The sequence below is a fragment of the Manduca sexta genome, unplaced genomic scaffold (genome assembly GCF_014839805.1).
Source record: "Manduca sexta isolate Smith_Timp_Sample1 unplaced genomic scaffold, JHU_Msex_v1.0 HiC_scaffold_2983, whole genome shotgun sequence".
NCBI classification, from domain to species: Eukaryota; Metazoa; Arthropoda; class Insecta; order Lepidoptera; family Sphingidae; genus Manduca; species Manduca sexta.
Genome location: NW_023594003.1, coordinates 1,714 through 17,675, shown reverse-complemented (window position 1 = coordinate 17,675; position 15,962 = coordinate 1,714). Strand labels below are relative to the sequence as shown.

At 34.5% G+C, this 15,962-nt stretch overlaps 1 long non-coding RNA gene across 1 annotated transcript; it reads left to right on the top strand.

Annotated features, from left to right (window-relative positions):
* Window positions 1–10,830: 10,830 nt before the first annotated feature.
* On the top strand, window positions 10,831–15,260 carry LOC119192609. Its single transcript, XR_005113681.1, has 5 exons — window positions 10,831–10,928; window positions 11,946–12,096; window positions 13,656–13,747; window positions 14,365–14,473; window positions 15,230–15,260. It is a non-coding gene; the product is annotated as an uncharacterized LOC119192609 (long non-coding RNA).
* Window positions 15,261–15,962: the final 702 nt, after the last annotated feature.

Genomic DNA, 15,962 nt, shown 5'->3' with positions numbered 1-15,962 from the left:
GCTGCGGTACCAGCATGACTGATACTGTAGCGCTGATTTTCAATGAGGGGCCCAGGTGACATACGGACACTAAGTTGGTGTGAAGCATAAAGTAATTATTTAGTATTTTATATACCGTGTGTGTGCTAAAAACGGAAACTGCACGCGTATCAAAAAGTCATGTGCATAGGCCATAATAATTGAGACAAGTATTTGTATAGTATCAAAAGGATATTCATAATGAATTTATGCTATGTATATATTTTTTATCTCAATAGTGTCTACCGTATATGATAATTGTGTCAGATCTCAGCCAATATCTATAAAGCAATACAGTCTAGGAAAAATCTGGACTATGTCTCTCAATAGTCGTCATTTTAAATACACTGTACCTACTTACAAATTAGGTCCAGTTTCGTGATAACCCGATCACGGAGACAAACATAAATTTAGTGACAGTTATGTACATATATATATATATAAAAATGAATCCCTATTTCCCTTGGTCACGCCATCACGCGTGAACGGCTGAACCGATTTCACTATTTTTTGTTGTTGTTGTGTTTGTTATTGTGAGGAGAAGGTTCTTATGAAAGACAAAATTCAAAAAAATGCGCGGAAAATTAGAATTTTTTTGTAAACTTAACGACAATATTAATTTTACATAACTGTCGGTGGTTTGAAATAACTCAGCGATCGACAGAATGCGCGCGTGCATACGCAGTTAAGACAGGACAACGTCTGTCGGGTCAGCTAGTATTTTATAATTTATAGACCAATAGCGAAGAATCAATCAAAATGTTACAAAAACGGGGAATTATTTATACACGACATACAACAGTAACTTTATACACCGTCAACAAATCCAGTTCCGTACAGCGCATCCATTTCAAAAATCCTAAAATCGCATTTTCCAATTCTGTTCGGAACCATGTACCCTTTATTATAGAATTACGCATCAACGATTTTGTTCAGCGAAAAACGTTCGGTCATCGGTTCCGGACGCGAAGAGCTGTATCTGACGTGCTGTACCAGTTTTAAAGTGAATTTAGTTTGTTACTGTTTTGATGAATATATTTTTGTATGGGTCATTTTGACGTTGCGTTTCCTTACTACATAAACATCTTTTTCCGTTATTGTATTATTGTCTACACCTATTTAGGAATATAAAGTTATTTCACTGATGTTATAATCTCTTCATTTGTTTCTTAAGATCAGGCCTTGCCTACTTTGGGTACTTCTGGTAATTACGTAGTTGTCTATAATAAATTCTTGCAATTTTATTTATTTTTAACCGACTTCAAAAAAAGGAGGAGGTTATCAATTCGACGTGAATTTTTTTTTCTATGTTTGTTACCTCAGAACTCGCTCATTTATGAACCGATTTGGAAAATTGATTTTTATTCGAAAGAATTTCTCTCCAGATTGGTCCCATAAATTTTTTTCAAGATCGTTTCGGTAGTTTGGTTTTAAAATTAAAAAACTAGAATAATTATGTCGTCCAAGAAAACGAAATCGCGAATTTAGCTTTCCTGTGACGTGTTTAGTTATGTTTTTTTGCATTGAGTTTGGTTGACTGTACTTCTCACATACTTATACATATAGCATAACATCTTTTCCCCGTGTCAGGGGTAGGCAGAGGCGTAACATTTCATCGCGATAGTCGTACTGTGCAGTGTGTGCAGCAATTTTAATGAGGCACCGACTCCAAAATTGGTATCCAATATATACTTGTTATGTGAAATTATTTTTTGGTTTTGAGTGGTTTTTGAAGGCGGTTTAATTTTTTGTTAAAATTATTTTTATTATATATTTTAAGCATTTAAGTTTTATTTATAATAAACTATTTGAATTTGAATTAACTTGGAAATAACACTTTACAATAAGTTACTTAAGCCGTAGATGTAAAATAAAGTCTAAGTTTCGAACAAAATAAAATTATTAAAAGGTAGTTTTAATTTTACACGCCTTAATGCCACTATTACTGTGTCTACGAGAATTCGTCGCAGCAACATCAAACTTTAAGCCAGAAATACACTCAGGCGCATGCTATATTTGCATTAAACTACATAATGATAAAAAAATCAGAAAACTAAAACCATGATTTTGGTGAATATATTCGTCATTAATCATTAAGACCGTCGAAAGCATGATATGGAAAAAAAATTAGTATTTTACATTAGTGTTTTGCTATTTATGGTAGATTGAGTAACCATCTCATGAGCGCAGTTGTTGTATGACAATCATGCCAATGTCCGCTCTATATAATCTTAGAACCATTGACGTATATTCTATAGACACGAACGTCTATACAAACTATTTGTTCAAAATCTGAACTAAAATGACAACCAAAACGTTACTGTTATATCCTATTTATTCACTTGAACAACAAATAATTAATATTTTTTATTCACATCCAGGTTTACACTTAGACTCGAGTTCTCATGAACGCCACTTCGTACAAACCACACGCTGTCAACGTTAAAACCATACTAAAGTCAGGTGTACGGATTGCAGTACAGTTCGTAGTAGATCTACTACGTAGTACATATATCGATGTTTAGAACTCTTGGATTGAAACAAAAAAATCACGCATTCATACGTAATCTACCATTTAAAAAGCCCAATAAACAGAATTCGCTGTTACATAGAGGAAAAAGTTGATTATTTGGCACACGCCGCGCGAAAAATAACACAACATAAAAATATTTAGGTAAATTATGTTTGGCTTGTATTTGGAGTTTCCACGGTAGGCACCTGTTACTAACGAAAGAAAATTGGTACAGGGTCGGGTTGGAGCCTGGTTAAAGTCTTTAAGATCGATTATGTAATGTAAACTAGACTACAATTTATTGAATAGTGAACATTTTAGTCCGCATTTGACTATGATTTTTAAGTGATTGGAGAAAGCATCTTTATATCCTTTTGAATTAAGGTTTTTTATTCTATACTCAAGAATGCGATGCCTACAACTTGGTTTATATCTGTCCACGTGTGAGACAACTGGTGGTAGGTATCTCATAATAGAGAATCCGCTCGGGTAGGTACCGCAATGTCTATTTCTGCCGCCAAGCAGCAGTGTTGTGTTCCGGTTTGAAGGACATTAAAGCCAGAATAACTACTGGACATAATAAGACTTAACATCTCATGTCAGAGGATGGCGAGCGCAGTGGAATACCAAACAATACTTTGTAATTCATGGTATTGGATAGTGTTTCTACTGTTTATGGGCGGTCGTATTGCTTACAATCAGGCGAAAGGCGGGCTCGTCTCATCATACAAAGAAATAAAAAGTTAAATTATATTAGTGCCAAGAAAACCCTCGTCCCTTTTGAAACCTTTCGAATTTCGGCCACGGCTGCCTATCTGAACGGAGAGGTACTTTTAAATAATTGTGACTTGGTTTTTCCATCTTGAAATTAATCAGTCGCAGCTCGTAGTCAAGAAGTTGTGATACCCTCGTGCCTCTGAAAGCACGTAAAGCCGTTGGTCCTGCGGCTAATCTCTCCTCGATGATGTCGGATTGTCTCACTGGACTATGTGAGTGGAGGAACAGAGAGTGCTTGTGTATTGCGCACATACTTGTGCACTATAATATCTTTCGTGGCTGATCTCTGTTGTCATTGGCCGGCGCAGCCGAAATTCGGCTAGGAAGGAATCAATTATTATTTTTCCGCGAAATTGAACGCACAGCGTGTGTAGTAGCCGCCTTGTTAGATATTTCTACTCCAAATAAATAGTGACTAATTCTCGGAAATGTATGACGTACGCGAATCTTAGACTAAAAGAAATTACATGGGCTTATAAATATAAAGTCTGGGTATCTATTTGTACAGCCAATTTGTCCAGTGAACTTAATTAATTAATTAATTTATTTAGTATTTGGGAGACTGCTTTGGTGGCGTAGTTGTACTACATGTGCGGTACGGCAGCGCTACGGTCCTGGGTTCCGAATCCCGGGACGGGTAAAAGTAATATTTGGGTATTTTTACTCAGTAGCAGCACGAGGTCTGGAATTTGTGCCCGATATGGCGATAGGTTCGCCCCCTGTCATATCATAGGACTCAACATACTTGGCGACAAGTGGGTGCTCTGGTTGCGCCTTTGCATACCCCTTCGGAGTTACAAGGCGTAAGTGTGTGAGCATTTGACTCCTCTGCACCTGATGCTAAGTGGAGTGGGGTCCAGATAGATCAATTTACAGAAGATGTTACAACTAGTTGACACAATTATGCCGGCCTGTTTTAAACTGTATATGCATAATTTTGGTTGTTTATATGTTGGTATGCAGGTTTCCTCGCGATGTTTTCCATCACCATTAAAGCAAGCATTAACTCACATATCCAAACATATAGGGGTGAAAAGATTTGTAGACCGGCCGTAAACGAGATGAGCGAGAAAGAGTGTGCAAGCAGGTAAGAGAGAGGAAGTCGGCCTGCATAGTTAAGACCAAGACGTTTAAGACAAAACCTTGTATACTTATTTAGTGTTAATCACAAGTTTATTAAAATTAGATTTGTCGAAGTTTGGTTTTCATATAGGTATTCATACATAACACATATATAACTAAAAAAGGCAGGTGCGTTTAGGATTTGAACCTGCAGATCGTCTCAGCAGTCCCCATTCTAAGCTATCGTTCATCATCATCAGCCTACAGCTGTCCACTGCTGAACATAGACCTTCCCTAAAGCGCGCCACGCTGCACGGTCCTCCGGTTTCCTCATTGTAATTTCATAAACCCAGGGCATTGGCAAACGTAGGCGTTTAAATACATACAAATATTTCTCAATTCACTTTTCATAGTTTTTGCATCACGCGTACTAATAGAATTTACGTAATGAGTCAATGACCGCACATTTGGCATAGAGCAATGATTGTTCTAATGTTATATAGTAAATGTTTAGTATGATATGTTTTGGCATTAGTTTCTGTTGAGTGCAATAAATATTAATATTGGTATGTGCGGTTCCGATGTTCATTGTAATTTTGTTTACGATTATTGTAATTTATTTATTTTAGAAGATATTATTTTTCTAAAAAAATAAAAACTGTTTTTTTTGCAATGTTTTGTATATTAAAATAAAATATTTTTAAAAACTTCATAATATCATCATCATCAGACGCAGGATGTCCACTGCTGAACATGGGCCTCCCACAAAGATTTCCAGATCGACCTATTGGAAGCGGCCCGCATCCAGCGACTTTTATGAAGTCATCTAGCTACCTCGTGGGTGGATATCCGACGCTGCGCTTGCCTGTTTTCTATAATATAATTTAAGATAAATAAGTTAAATAAAATTCCTCATAGGTTATTAAATTTTATATATTATAATGCAATTTTTTAGCTGATATTTACAACAAATTAATACACTAAAAAGCTACCTTACTGTTGGCTTCATAATACCACGAACAAACCCAAGGCCAGTCTATAACGCGTAGCAACTCTACCAAGAAAGCTTTTACTAAAGCGCATGAAAGCTCGTTGAAAAATTTTGTAACATTTTCAGGGCGCGATGAAAGGCGTTTCTAACGTGCTATTAAAATAAGCAATAATGGAGAAATGGGATTTATGTCGATGCTAGTAGAGTTTATTTTTAGTTTTAAGTGGCTCAAAACATTTGCGGCTTATTTAGATACGGGTTGATCAACATTTCCACGTAAAATAAATAATCGGCCTCGGTGGCGTATTGCGTGTGCTGCGTTAAGATTTAAGGTTCGATTTCTGGGTAGGGTAAAGTGATTTTATGGTTTTCTCAATATAAGGCTTGGATGTGCCCCTAGGTTTGCTTAAAGTCTATGGGCAGGGTATCCATTAGACGACCACTCGTTACAGGTGGTAGGTTTCTCATATGCGAGAGTCTGCCTGGGTAGGTACCACCGCAATGTCTATTTCTGCCGCCAGCAGTGTGTAGTCACTGTTGTGTTCTGGTTTGAAGGACATTGTAGCCAGTGTAACTACTGGACATAATGAGACTTAACATGTCATGTCTCATGATGGCGAGTGCAGTGGAATGCCAAACAGTGCTTAGTAATTCAAGGTGTTGGATGGTGTTTCTACTGTTTATGGGCGGTCGTATCGCTTACCATCAGGTGAACGGCAAGCTCGTCCCGTCATACAAAGCAATAGAAGTACTATGTATATATACAAACTATAACATAGCATATATATGAATATAGTATTCTTTATGTTTATCCGAAGCCGAGTAAGAACTGGTTGAAGTATATAATATAAAAGAAAAAAAATATAAAGATTTTTTTTATACGCGTAATTAAGTTTTAATAAGTAACATCTTTTAATAAAGAACACTTCGCATTCGCAAGGGATCCGAGGCTGGTTAATTTGCTTAATTAAGTAGAGTGGTTGTTAGAAACATTTCCAATAAAATTAATGAATGTTGTGCCAATATTGTACATTGATTACTGAGAGCTAAAATACAGCAAACATATTTATTTAAAGAAAATAGGCACATAGGTCATTTATTATACAGTATAGAAAATTTAGAGCTATATAATTGGGTATTTGACAAATTTTCGTAAAGTACTTTAAAATGTTCTAGAGTCACCAAAGATACGCTTGACAATTGTTTTTTTAATATTTAGAGCCATTTTAATAGCTAAAAGACAGTTTTAATAATTACATTTTGTGTTTCCCGCTGAAACGCTAAGTCACGTGACAAATAAAGGGCGTGACGTCATGATGTAATAGTCTTAATGTAAACAATACGTGAGATTCGTTTATTATTCAAGATTATGAAAAGGCCAATACAATAAAATACCTTATAAGTAGCACACCTGATGGTATTATTAACTACATTTCTCCTGGTTATGGTGGCAGGATTAGCGATGTCTGTTTGGTTGAAAATTGCAACTGGTTAGATCATTGGGAACCTGGTGCGATTATACTAGCTGATAGAGGATTCAAGCATATTGAGCAACTGTTATTACAAAAGGGATGCAGTTTAGTGAGACCGCCAAGTGTATCAGTTAAGTCTACTTAAACCAAAGTTGAAGCTCCAAAAACTAAGGAGATAGCAAGTTTACTGATACACATTGAAAGAGTCATCCGACGTCTAAGGGAGTTCTCAATGTTTTTTATAATAAGGTTGTAATTTGTAACCATTGAAATTGTAAACAAATTCGGTTATTTACAATAAAAAAATATTATTATTATTAATGTTAAGACTGCATTCAGTTGTCAATACAAATTTAATTAAGTTTTTGGACGATTGCATTGTTATTGCATGTGCCTTAATTAATTTACTAGGCTCCTTAATTAAAAACATTTGACGAATAAAAACAAAATTTAGAATATAATGTTTTATTTTCCTATATTAAGTTATAAAAATAAGTTTTACAATAGATTGTAAACATTATTCTTCCAAAACTTTACAACTTTAGATAAAATATCATTTACTTTGATCTCATCATACTCTATTGGATTACATGGACTTTATTATTTTTTTCAAATTCCCAATCTGCCACACAAAATAAACCTTTTGTTAAATTACTCACATACATTTGCAAAAGAACTTAGACTGCAAACTTTTCTGTGATTGTGTTGTTACATATATAGTATATAAAACTTTTTTGGCTTGTTGGACATTTAATTTCAATAACTGTGTCACCCTTTAAAATACCATCTGGCAATGCAGCTACCATTGGGAATTTTTGGCTAATAATAAAACCACATTCTGCAATCTTGTCATATTTTTTTTCCAACTCCTTTCTTACCACTTCTTCAAATGATTTTCCTCTTTTCATGGTTGGAGTATCTGGTACTTTAGCTCCCATTATTAAGGCAACCAAGGATCCAACAGTTATTTTGCATCGTGAAACATCAAATGCTTTTGATGCTTTTATTCCTGAAAAGAAAATTCATTTTTTTTAAATGTTAAGCTAGTGACTGCCTGGTGGCCACATATACATTTATATCCCCACTAGGATGCCCTGTAGAATGGGTGCCCAACACATATGAATGTGAACACAAACATCAAAGACTAGTAAAGCTACAAGACTAATTTACATTTTGAGATTGCATCTCACATGGAAACATATAATTCCAATATATATTAATCTAAGACAGCATTTTCCAACCTTTCTTAACTGTGGACCACTAAATGAGCAAAGATGATCACCACAGACCTCCTTAAATCACAATAAAATGCTTCTCTTAAGCACAACCTGAAACTTCATATAGCTTTAACATTGAAATCAGCCGACTCTAGATATGTCCACAGACCCCAAGTTGGGAATTTTGCTCTAGAACATTGATTTTAAATATCTTATTAGTTCAATACTTACAGTATCAAATCACATTTAAAAAGGCAACATCACATTTAAAATGCAATCAAATACCTATAAATAAATAATACCTTAACTCATGCCATGCTTGAATTTCGTGTTGTGCTCGAGTCAGACTTTCCACAAAATTTATATTTTCTTGTGTAAAAACACCATTAATTTTGGCTAAAATGTTTCACAGTCACTTCCTTTCTTATGCTTGATGCTCTAATAATGCATCGAGAACTGAAGAATGTCGGGCACTTTGTAATCAGCTTGATGTTTTAGGATTTGAGTTAGCATATGAATTAGCATCATCACCATACAACTGTCTTGATGATCTGTAAAATAGAAATAAAGCATCACAGATAGCCACAATACGAGAAACTTTTCGTTGAAAAGATTTTACACAAATAACAGGTACCTAACCAGAGTAAGATTCTTATAAGTTATGATTTTATTGGTAACGTAATAAATGTATTATTTGTATTTATAGTCTACAAAGTAAACATGTACCTATCATATGCATGACACAAAGGTTATTTTATAGCAAAACAAAATAAGGCTAAGTACATAAATCAAACTGTAATCTATTGTGAATTGAACAAAATATCAGAAAAGGATAGTTTTGTACTTACAATGAAGTTTTCACGTTCCTCAATTCTGCAGAACAAAAGTCCGAGTTTGAGGCAAAGAAATTTGCGATCATAAAAGACACAATTTTTGGCAAATTTGCACTGTCCGCTTGAATAAAACCAATTTCCATGTTTGTTTTCGGTGAAGTGCACTTTGGACACGCGAAATAATAAAATAAATATTAATGAAACCTGCGAAACGCGCCAAAATCTTTTCGGAATTACAAGACCAATAGACAAGACATTCCATCTAATACATCGTGACGTCACGTTCTCTAGTCTTGCTCGCTTGAGACGTTTCTTGTAAATGATGCACAGATTCAAAAACTCTTATTTTTATTTAGGAAAGTAAAATATTAAATAATTTTTATTTGTAATTTAAGTCAAATATTCTTAATTAACACCTTAAATTATATAATGTTCAATACCAAATTTATTTATTTCTTTACTATGTCAAATACCCAATTATATTAGAAAGCAACAATTTAGGTGTCAAAATGCCAATTAAATTACGTCGTTGAGTGTGAGCAAAACTCTTTTGACAAAAAGAATGTTAAATTAAGTAAACAAACTAACAAAAGATAATGGATACAAAAAACATTTAACGAAAGAAATCAAGGGTTAAGCACCTCCTCGCCACAGACACGTGTTATAAATGGATAAGTTGAAAATGGATCTACATTATTGTGTTTATATACTAGCTTTTGCCCGCGGCTCCGCCCGCGTAATACAATTTTTTCGGGATAAAGTTTTCCGTTATAACAGTTACGCTTTATAATTTCCCGGGATAGAACCAGTAGTTCCTGAGATTAGCGCGTTCAAACAAACAAACTCTTCAGCTGTATATAGTAAAAAGTATCCTATGTCCGTCTCCTGGTCCTAAGTAACCTCCCCACCCATTTTCAGCCAAATCGCTTCATCCGTTCTTGAGTTATAAATAGTGTAACTAACACGACTTTCTTTTATATATAGATTATTGTAATATCTGCTTGCGCGCACCAAGTAGCTATTCCGTCTATAATTTGATAACACCTTATGAACATGCAACAGTCTTTTATATAGTTAAAACGCGGAGCCTTGGTGATAGGGGCGAGCCTATTGCCACATTGGGCTCATATTCCAGACTCTGAGTTGATACTGAGTAAAAGAACCCAATATTATTTTGTCTGTGGGATTAAACCCTAAACCTCAACACTGCATTTGTACAATAACACTTCTAAGTCACCGAGGAATTAACAAAAACAAAGACATTAATAAATAAATGAAGAATAAATAAACGCGTATTATAATTGAAACTCTAAATGAATATTAAAGCATCAAACGACTTCTTAGAATTTTCTAGACTCAAATGTATAGCGCGCACAATTTTCTAGAAATTCTTTGTATCCATTTGCTTTATAACTTTCATATTTTGCATTTCTGGGAAGGATGTTGCTAACTAATACTTCAGTGGAAACAAGAATATGCTTTTCAAGTTTTGTATTCAGTTTATGTAGAATATATTTATAAAATATCAGTCGTGTATTATATACTCTCTCACTGTTGGGCCTTTACTATTGAGAGGGATTAGGGCTTAGTCCACCACGGTGGCCTAGTGCTGATTGGTAGACTTCACAAACCTTCAATATTCTTAGCCTAGCCTTGAGGTCCTGGGTTCAAATCTGGGTCGAGCAAACTAATATTTGGGTTTTTCTGCTCAGTATTAGCTCGGAGTCTGGAATTTTTGCCCGATATAGCGGTAGGCTCGCCCCCTATCACATCATGGGACGGAACACACTTGGCGAAAAGTGGGTGCCCTTGTTGCGCCTCTGCATACCCCTTCAAAATAAATGCGTGATTTTGTGTGTTAGCTTAAAGATATATAAATATTAAGACCAAATCCAATTTGAAAATGTTTATTAATTGTTATACTTTGATAGTAGTTCAGTATTTAAGATATAGCTTTTGTTTCAGGAGATTATTCACTAGACATAAAAGACTTGACGTTAGAAGATGATGGAAAATACCAGTGCCAAGTCAGCTCAGGGTTAAACGGTAAGTAATTTCAGTACATTCAAAACAATTCAATGTTGAATATGAAAAAAATATATGGATTAGAAAAATGATTTCAATTTCCTCTTAATAATAATTTGATGTTTGGAACGTTATCTAGACGACAATTAGCAATTTTGAGTAAAGTGATCTAAAGTTTTGTTTTAAATAAGAAAATTTATAACAATAAAATTGTTTACTTACATAAATAATGTCTAATGATATTAAAATAGTTCTAGATATACAAAACATATAAATAAAAGAACACCGAAAATTCTGTCAATTCCAAAGATGTGCATAACTTATTTCAGGTATATTTGTCGCTTAGACATGTTCTCAAGCTTCGAATATGTAGATTTACGTATGCCAATCTCTATGTAAGGTATAAAAATAATTCTTTTTGTAATCCATTGAAATCAATAACATTTTAAATTTAATTTGCTTGGGAAATATTCATAAATTTACTACTTTCAACAAAACGGTTGTGTTGTATCTCTAATACAAGAAAGTCGCTTAGCAACAAGAGTAGTTAATATAAATGAAATTTGGAAATTGACTATAACTTTTGCCGTTACCATTAATCATTTGTAACCTTCAAGCCATATGTATGCACTAAATATTTTTACTCAGATCTGCCAAGAATTTTAAACAAACAATTTAATTAAGCTTGATGAATTATTAATGTGCGGAGAATTATTCATGACCTTCATTGCTTACCCTAGCCCCAGTTTATTATCTGTCATGTTTTTCCCATTTCCCACACTAGTTTCGTCCATATTGAAACCAAAACATTAAATACCTACCCCCTTATTCATTGATTTTATTTATCTAAGGACGGAGTTTTTTAAAAAATAATATATCAATAAAAAACATTAATTACATTTAACATTATAGGAACTGCTTATTCAAATTTGAAAAATACATAATTTGAGTATAAATGACTTAAGAATAATACACATTTCTGGAAATGGTGAGACTATAATCAAAATTCACTTCTTTAATAAAAAAAATTGTATCCAGGAGAACCAGCCATCCGTTCCCGGTATGCCCAGGTGACGGTGCTGGTCGCCCCGATCCTCCCAGGATTATACAGGGTGCGTTTATAGACGCCACAGAGAACCAACCTATCGATATAGAATGCGAGTCGGTTGGCGGGAAACCGGCTGCCGAGGTAAGTTTTGGCGGGAATATTTATAACCATTATATCGCACTCTTAATAAAATAATGACCCATTCCATAATTGCCAATTTGTGGGAATTGTCAAACAACCTATTTCTGTTTACGACCTTTTAGATTTTTCCATTTTTTTCATGCTATAGGTTTCATTGTTTACCTATCTATAATAAGCTCAATTTTATAGCAACTTAAAAAAAATGTAGCAAATAAAAATTAGTTTTCCGACGAATGGCACAAATGAACAATTTTGAAATAGGTCATTATTATATTAAGAGCGCGTTAATTTTTAAGACATATCAAATCAGCTTCATTGGCCTTGGTCTCCCCCGTGACTATGAAGGCTGCAAAGTTTTGGAAACGTCGAGAGAAAATTATAATATAACTAGCTTTTGCTCGCGGCTTCGCCCGCGTGAAGGTGTTTTCAGGATAAAATTCCACTGTTTGATAAAAGTCTTGCTACATATTTTCCCGGTACTTATAGGTTCAAACTAATTTTATCCCCAATCTATAATTTCAGTTCAATCAGTCGAAAATCTAAGAACATTTATACAAACTTTCATCCCTATTTTATCCCCTTAAGGGTAGAATTTATCAAAATCCTTTCTTAGGGGATGCCTACGTCATAGTAGCTTTATGCATGTAAAGTCTTAGCCCGATCCGTCCAATGGTTTGGGCTGTTCCTTGATATATCACTGTCAGTCACCTTTGAGTTATATATTATATTAACAACTGAAGTTAGCTAAAATTGAGTTTCTCGAAGCCGACCACTATTTATGTACTATGTATTTTGAGACTATGCAATTTTGTCGCGTTGGCGATTCACTTTCACTTTTGTTGAGTTTCAGAACGCGATATTAGATCCTCCAACGCGCACGCGAATTTGAACTTTATGCAGCGGTAATAAATTACAAATTGACTCTCCATTTTATTTAGAAAACGTTTGTATGGGAAATAGAAAAATGCTGTTTTGAGGATTTTCCCGGCAATTATTCGAATTTTTCTCACCTTTTAAATCTTCCCTAGACCTCCACGAATAATTCAAGACCAAGATAAGATAAATCCGTTCAGCCGTTCTCGAGTTTTAGCGAGACTAACGAACAGCAATTCATTTTTATATATATAGATAAAATCGCGATAAAATCTGAAAAATAATTTTATTTCAATGGTTTACTTTTGTTTAATTTCCTGTATATTATAATTACTATAGGTAGGTATTTCATAACAGTTTCTGTAATAAGTTTCAAAATATTTTTTATATTCTCCTACCCACCATATACTTTGAGAATAAAAAACAAATATTTTTCTTACCTCTATATTTCATTACGAAAATACATTCTTGACAGTAAAAAACAAATTTCCCATGTTACAAAAAAGTTTTGCATTATTTATTTATTTAATAAAATTAAGACGCAAAAGAGATTACAATCAAATTATAGCAAATTCTAAACTATACTAGCATAAAACTATAAAACATTATTATAGGTATCAAGAATTTTTGGAATATTCCTCACTATCAGAATATATTTGGATATTTATACATTTTATTTCCTACAGATAACTTGGTTGGATGGCAACCAGCAAGTAATAAAGAAACACGTGAAGAGCAAAGTGGAGTTGCTAGAGGATGGACAGAGATTCAAAACGAGGTAAATGAAAAAAATAATTGAAAAACCTTTATTTAAAAATAAGAAAAGTACAAAAAAAATACCAGTGGTTCTCAAATTAGGCTGAGCCTGTGTCTTCAGAAACCAAAATAAGGAGTTGGAACTCTTCCCTTCTTTATTTGTGATTAATTATTATGCTTTTGAAGTATGGAGCGGTATCTCTCTTTGGGTAAAACGTAGTTTTTGTTAGTATGAAAAAATATTGAAATTTTCTATTAAAATATTAAGAAAGAAAGAAATATTTTATTTGGTTTTAGTAACATAATATAAAAACAAAACAAATAATAAGAACGAAATCAAAACTATGTTAATACAAGAGAAATCAAAAAAAATCAAAGAAACAAACCAAAACGGATCCAGCTCAGTTTTATGTTACAGCGTGAACTGAAGCACTGATTCTTAGCTGAACCCAATACAGATTCCGTCTCGTAATAAATAACGAGAAGAAGAGTTTAGAATTGCATTTAATTTGGTTTACATGAAACTTAACATATTTGATTCACTTCTTTAACCTTTGAGAATGATAATAGGTCTAATATTATGTTCCAAACTTCGCCTAATATTTATACAGATAATCGCATTTGTCATGAACCCCACAGATCGGTGCTGCGGTTAACCCCACGCAAGGAGGACCACAATCAGTCAATAACCTGTCAGGCGCAGAACACAGCCGACCGGGCGCATCGGATGGCCACTGTGCATATTGAGGTACATTTTCTTTATTGCTTTGAATGACGAGACGAGCTTGCCGTTCGCCTGATGGTAAGCGATACGCCTATAAACAGTAGAAACACCATCCAACACCTTTAATTACCATATTGTTTGGTGTTCCACTGCGCTCGCCATCCTGAGACGTGAGATATTAAGTCTTATTATGTCCAGTAGCTACGCTGGCTACAATGTCCTTCAAACTGGAACATAATATTGATTACACACTGCTGTTTGGCGGTAGAAATAGACATAGCGGTGGTACCTACCCAGGCGGACTCCCACATATGAGAGACCTGCCACCAGTATAAAATTCATAATTTATCCGTATGCGTATGACAAAGCTTAAGATTTTAAAGCAATTAAATTTCTAATCTAATCGGTGGCTTTAGCGTGATACGAGAGCATTTAATATTTCTATTGATATAGATGAAAAGAGAATGTAATCTCTTTAATAAAATGATTGCTGGCACATACACAAACCAATTTATAGATATAATTATAAATTTTATAAATAAATTTCAAGTGTTTACTCAAATGTTTACTTATGACACGGCAGCATGGTCTCTGACCTTAGACTGTTCTCTGTGGAACCAATCAAATAATAGGGTAGAATTTAGAATGATTTTATGCTTTGAATTAATTGAACCAATTACAACAAATTGGAATTGGATTGAAAAATAAACATCATATAATGTCACTTCTTTGGGAACAAAATTAACACAAGAGTTTTTATTTAAAAATCAATATTAACAGGTAAAATACGCGCCGAAAGTGAACCTGACGATAAAGACCGGGCTGGTGAAGAAGCGGATACCAGAAGGCTCGAGTCGAGGATACAATGTGACGTAGATGCAAACCCGCCTGCACAGGTGTACCGGTGGTACCTCAACAACAACCCAGTTATAGGAGATTATGCTAATGAAATGGTAAGGTTGAAGTATGTTTTAATATAAGTACCATTTTTTCGTTTTTATGGGCGGGGCAAAGTAACCCCTGAAGGTAAGTAAGGGTCCAATAGAATGTCGACTGACCAGGGACCCTTCGACAGTCTTAATATAATATTATGAAAGCGAGTTTTTTTTGTTTATTACGCCTCTCAGTAGAAGTCGTTTATAATCCCTCTCAGTATTAGAAGAGGTCCGTGCCCAACAGTGGGACAATATATAATACAGGGCTGATGATGATGATGATTTATTACGCCTTCACGCCTTTTCTTCTCAAACCGATGATCTTGAATTTTTGCAAACTGTCAAGGGTACTGAAGGACATACTATGGTACCTTTAATTCTGACAATTTTTTTCTTTCGAGGGATACATTGATTAACAAAATCTACTTCAACTCCCTCCTGTACATGTTATAATGCCTCTCTAGGAGGACGTGGTCAAAGAATGTCGACTGACGAAAGTTGATTATCCCGTATAGTCGAGAAAATTATGCCGGCCTGTTGGAACCGGATTTACACAGCCTGATCTCGGAACGCGACAT